Genomic DNA, 6,000 nt, shown 5'->3' with positions numbered 1-6,000 from the left:
GGAAATTGTGGCACACACACAAACAAACAATGGCATATTATTCAGCCATAACAAAGAAGGAAATTCTGCCATATGTGACAACATGGATGAAACTGGAGGATGGTATGCTAAGTGAAATAAGCTGCACACAGAAAGATAAGTACTGTATGATCTCACTTATGGATATAATCCAAAAATATCAAACTCATAGAAGCAGAGAGTAGAACGATGGTTGCCAGAGGCTGGCATGGAGGAACAGAATGAAGAGATGTTGGTCAAAGTTACAAGATAAACATGTTCTGAGGCTCTAACTACAGCACGGTGACTATAGTTAATTATACTACATCATATACCTGAAATCTGCTGAGAGAGTAGATGTTAAGTATTCTCACTGCCCCCTAGCTCAACCAATGGTAACTATGTGAGGTGATGGGTGTGTTAATTAGCTTGATTGTGGTAATGATTTTTACCACTGGCACATAAAACGTGTCTAAGAAATACTAATTTTTACCTACTTTCCATGTTCCTTCCTTCCTTTACAGTACGGTTATTACATAGTACAATGTGATCAAATCATCACATTGTACATCTTGAATATATACAATTTTTATGTGTCAAATATATCTCAAACACCTGGAAATAAATAAAAAGAGTTAATAAAAAAGAACAAAACAATAGAATAGTATATTCCCAAAGCCCCCTGCCATCAGTCTGAATTAAATGTCCTTGCTGTTTCTTAAGCTCAGAATGTATTCCTATCATGTTACTTTTATACTGTATAGTAATCTGATGTTTTCCTTGCAAGACTAAAAAGGGTATTATCTTTCCTGTCCATGAGACCCAATGAAACACATGACACATTTTATTTGTTTTTTTGGGTTTTTTGTTTGCTTGTTTTGGTTTTTGTTGTTGTTGTTGTTGTTTTTGAGATGGAGTCTTGCTCTGTAGCCCAGGCAGGAGTGCAGTGGTGCAATCTCAGCTCACTGCAACCCCCGCCTCCCGGGTTCAAGCGATTCTCATGCCTCAGCCTCCCAAGTAGCTGGGATGACTTACAGGCACCTGTCACCATGCCTGGCTAGTTTTTGTATTTTTAGTAAAGACGGTGTTTTGCCATGTTGGCCAGGCTGGTTTCAAACTCCTGACCTCAGGTGATCCAGCCACCTCAGCCCCACAAAGTGCTGGGATTACAGGCATGAGTCACTGCGCCCAGCCCACATGACACATTTTAAAAGCTCAATGTGTATGAGTTGCATATAAGATGCCTTTAACTGAATCAGGTGGGGTGCATTGGGCTCTATTGTGCCTTCTGCGTAATAATAAAGCAAGAAACAAGAAATGATATCCTAAAGACTGTCCTTTTTTTTTTTTTTTTTTGATATTGATCAACAGGTCAGGAAGTGTAATGCTGTTCTTTGTATTTGCCATGTGCCAATTTCTGGAGAAGTCTGCCCTTCATGCTTTCTAAACATTCTCCTCAATCCATGTGTAGTGCCCCAGGGAATAGTGACACTAGCTGCTTAAGGCTGCCACTCTACCAGCACAGAGAGCACCACAAAAATCAACTGTGTCTTTCCCAGTCTTGAAGAAGCACTAATGTGGCTTCCTACAACTACAAATCACTGACACTTGAAACTGACTGAAACCGTTGAGTAACACCAGGAGAATAGAAAATAATGAATCTTGAAAATGATGTCACCCATTCCTAGACCTTCCAAACACCATGGCCATGATCAGATTTAGATTCAACCCAGATCATTTGAGTGCCTAAAGTGTGCCCCTTTTTACTCAATCTTATACTCTGTTATGGTCTAGTATTATTATGCCCATTTCAGAAATAAAGTAAGTCTCAGAAAGAAAGCCACTGCCAGGCCAACAACCATGTGTCTATGGAACAGGTACAGATTCCTCAGCGTCACCTTGCTCTCACCTGTGGATATCAGGAGACACAATGAGAGCCTTCTTTTGCCTTGTCCACTGGAGCAATGACTTGGATAATGATTTTCCCTCTCACTGGGATGTGACATCTAATCTATACCTGTACTTAGAGATCCATCTATAGTAATTTGTTGACCTTATCTGCCAGTCACTTTGCATACTTTATTTTAGTTTACCTTTATTAATACCTACAAGGTCTATATCATTAGCCCCATTTTCTAGTTGAGGACACTGAGACATAAAAAGATTAAATAACTTGTTCTAAAAATATAGTTAATAAAGAGCAGGGTTGGGATTCAAATCTGGACAGTGCATTCCAGCTTTTAATCACTAAGCTATACTGCTTTACTCTCTGAGCTACTGCTTATCCACAAAGCCTTCTTTAAGCCAGTAGTCAACAGAACTCTCCCCTTCGGAACATGATATTTTATGAAGAGGGAAAGCTCTGGAGCTATAATGCTGAGGTTCAGTTCCCTGATCTGTCAGTTGCTGTGTGTTCTCTAGCAAGTTATTTAACTTTTTTCTATTCTCCATATGGATACAATTTTAATGTTAACAATACCTACTGAAAGAGATGATTGTAAGTGCTAAATTAGTGAATACAAGTAAAGCATTTAGAAGACTATTCAGTGCCTGTTAAGCACTTACAGGAGTTAATGACATTTCTATCTCCATTAATGGCACAGTGTACTCCCTGCTGTGTAGTCTATCTTCCCTGTAATACAATAAGGTCCCTGAGAAGTACCTTATTCTATTAATTGTTACATCCCCATATACACAAAGGCACAGAGTAGGAGTTTAATAGATGTTCATTGAATAATTGATGAAAGACCAGAAGAATTCACTTCTGCACCTCATTCAGACCTGCATTCCCCCACATCAGACTTCTAGGTCACTTTCCCTAAGTTTAGCAATTTGATAAATTAATTTAAGCTAAGAATTAACTGATAGCAATGAATTATTAAACCATCCTAAGGTGCTTTCCACCTCAATCCTCAGAGTATCTTAATTTTGGAAGACAATTCCATTTTCCATTCTTACAACTAACATTTACTGAGTACTTACTATATGCTAGGTATTGATAGAAACACTAAAGGGTTATACAAAGGTAAATAAGCTATGACATATATGTTCAAAGAAATAATGTTTTTGCAAGAGAAGATCATCATTAATAACCATACTACAAAGGAAGGAAAGAACATGGAAAGTCAGTGAAAATGAGTATTTCTTAGACATGTTTTACGTGCCAGGCATTTTACATGTTAACGCCTCAGTTAATACTTAGAACAGTTATAATTAGGTAGTGTGATTATCATTGTTTTACAAATAGGAAAACAGAGGCTCCAGGAAGTTAAATAAATTGCCAAGAGAAACACAGCTGGGAAGTGATAGGGCTAGGGTTTGAATCCATGACCATGCTAAAGCTGGTAAGTATCATGGCATAAATGAAGTAGTTCAAAACACCATAGGGAAACTGGGTATAGAAATCCACTCAAGTCTTTAAACTCTGCTTGGCCTTATTTTCTTATCCACAAAGTGTAGTTTATAGAGATGATTTTAGAGGCTTCACATCTAATTTGAGACCTTAAAGATGATCTAAAGCAAAGTTCTTCAAATACATTAGACAGTTTTTAAGGTTCTAAATGCCCTCCCCAAAACCTTTCCCAAAGCCTTCCAAGGAATGCTCAGGTGCTAATAAAGTTAGAAATCAGTTTCTAGGAATTAGTCATCGTTCGCACTTGCACTTCATAGCATCATGCAATATCTCCTTTTCCACCTCACTCTTCACAATAGCCCCTCTCCCACTCTACTTATGGAAGTCATAATCCTCAGCTATCCAGAATATCATCATGGAGAATTGCTCCAGATATGAATATCTTCAGAGCATCAAATAAAACAATAGTTTTAGATAGTATTTTCTAGAATACTCTTTAATGAACCATTATAGCACCAAAATTTCACATTCATAATGGAGTTCTATTTTTTCCTGTAAAGATCAAAGCATGGCTTTGGAAATGGTGTGCTTTGTCCCTTTTTGACAGATTCTGAAGGCAAGAAGAATTTCAGTGGTAGGCATGATGATGATTTTCCTTGTATGATCTGGATTTTATCCTCAAATTGTTGTTACAAAAATTCACGGTTTGCGGGTAGAGTCCTAAGAAAGCATGTCAAAGGGCATAGGTAGCATATTGAAGAAATATCAAACCCTGTAAATGTCATTTATTTACTTCTTTAAATATAAGCAATTATTTTTAACTCCTAAGGACTTTTCATCACCTAAAAGAAAAAAAAAAAACACACAGTACTTAAAAACAGAATAGATTAGGATGTTGATTATTTCAAATATAACTGAGATGTGTTCTGGAACTAAAAAATTTCAGGTTATATTGGATGAAACCACCAAGTAACAATTGTATGTGACTTAACAAAAAAGTGTGTGTATTATGCAGTTAGGTAGTTAAAACGTATTCAATCAAATCATAATATGAAAAATAATTCCGATTATAATCAATTTCCTTTCATTATATCTTACAAAATGTTTGTTATTTTCTGTCTCCTACTTTAATGCAAATTAATGTAAAATTTAATGCAACTGGACCAATTAGTTTTTAGCAGTATGATCGTATGTCAAGAAAATTTAATCGAGTCACTTTTGAATTTGTATTTATTATTCTGATTTAATTATTCCTAGAGACCCAAATACTACAGCTCAGCAAAGGACTACACGTATGTTTCCTGAAGAAATATCATAACTTTCATTGTATGACTTGCTCACAACTTCAACTACATTAAATTGCACTATTACAACATAGTTATATGCAATATATGGATGAATTCTTATGCTTATTGTTAATCTGGATGAATTGATAATGTTAGCTCTCAATTGTGTTGATAATGATAATGTTTAATTATCTTTGAAGATGCATTCTGTTATTCAATTTGAATGGTTTTTATTGTATAAATGTATAGAAACATCTTTATTTAAATTTTAAAATTAAGACACATTTCTCAAGAAAAATATCTGATTTGGTTGACTTATTTTGTAAGGTGGCTGGTCTGTTATTAAATTATGCGATAAATATTTTGAATATAATCTAATTCTGCAGCTTCAATGTTTTAACAAATAGATGTTTTCCAGAGTATGCTGAATAATATTTTTTAAACCTCTAAATTAAAAATAACAGGTCGTCTAATAAACGTTGATTAAAAACTTTTTATATACTTGCCAGAAATTTTTAAAATGAGGGTCTCTAATGCCTAGGTAACAAATCCTTTGGCAAATCAGGTTTTTTCTAATTCAGCACGTCCAACAAAATTGGAGGAAGACCTAAGAGAATTGTCAACTGATATATTGCTAAAAAACACACTTATTATAGATCAATGTTAGTCTTTTATGGCATATAACTCAAAATAATTTCAAAGAATTGAATGGCATTGTCATAAAGCTCTTTTTGTTCTTCTCTCAACACAAGATTTCTCAGAATTATAAACTGTGAAAAAATTAAAATAAATTAAATAAAAGCAATTCTGATCTGCTTCATTCTGACAATATGTAACATTCACCTACAGATACACTGCTCCCTGCCATTTTTTTAAAAAATACTTTTATTTGCCTAAACACCTGCTTCCTAGAGTGTTTGAGCCAGAAACCAAAGAAGTAAAGGGCACATTCACCTCTAGAGAGCTTCAGTATCCCTGACCAATTGCCCTCACTGACCTAGACACAGGCTTCTGCCATGAGCCCACTGCTGTGCTTCGGACTCCATTCCCTGGGAGAGACTCACAGATCCCTCCCAACCATCCCAGCCCCTGCATAGAGGTACATGTTTGACTTTTGAAGGGTAAAGTGACCATATGCCATCATTTTGGTCTGAGTTTAGGTCTGTTGCTCAGTGCAATTATTAATAATATCTCCTTTTACTCTCAAGGTTTTGATGATACATGAAAGAGCCAACCTACTAATGAGAAGACTCACAGATCTCAGACATCTAGGATAGAAATACTGGCCAAGATGGACATATACTGAGCAATGTGATGATCCAAGTCTCCCTTGTCATTTGAGAACCTTTAGAGTGTAATGCTTTC

Source organism: Mandrillus leucophaeus, unplaced genomic scaffold, assembly GCF_000951045.1.
Source record: "Mandrillus leucophaeus isolate KB7577 unplaced genomic scaffold, Mleu.le_1.0 Scaffold173, whole genome shotgun sequence".
Lineage (NCBI taxonomy): Eukaryota > Metazoa > Chordata > Mammalia > Primates > Cercopithecidae > Mandrillus > Mandrillus leucophaeus.
Note: the sequence above shows the minus strand (reverse complement) of the source record.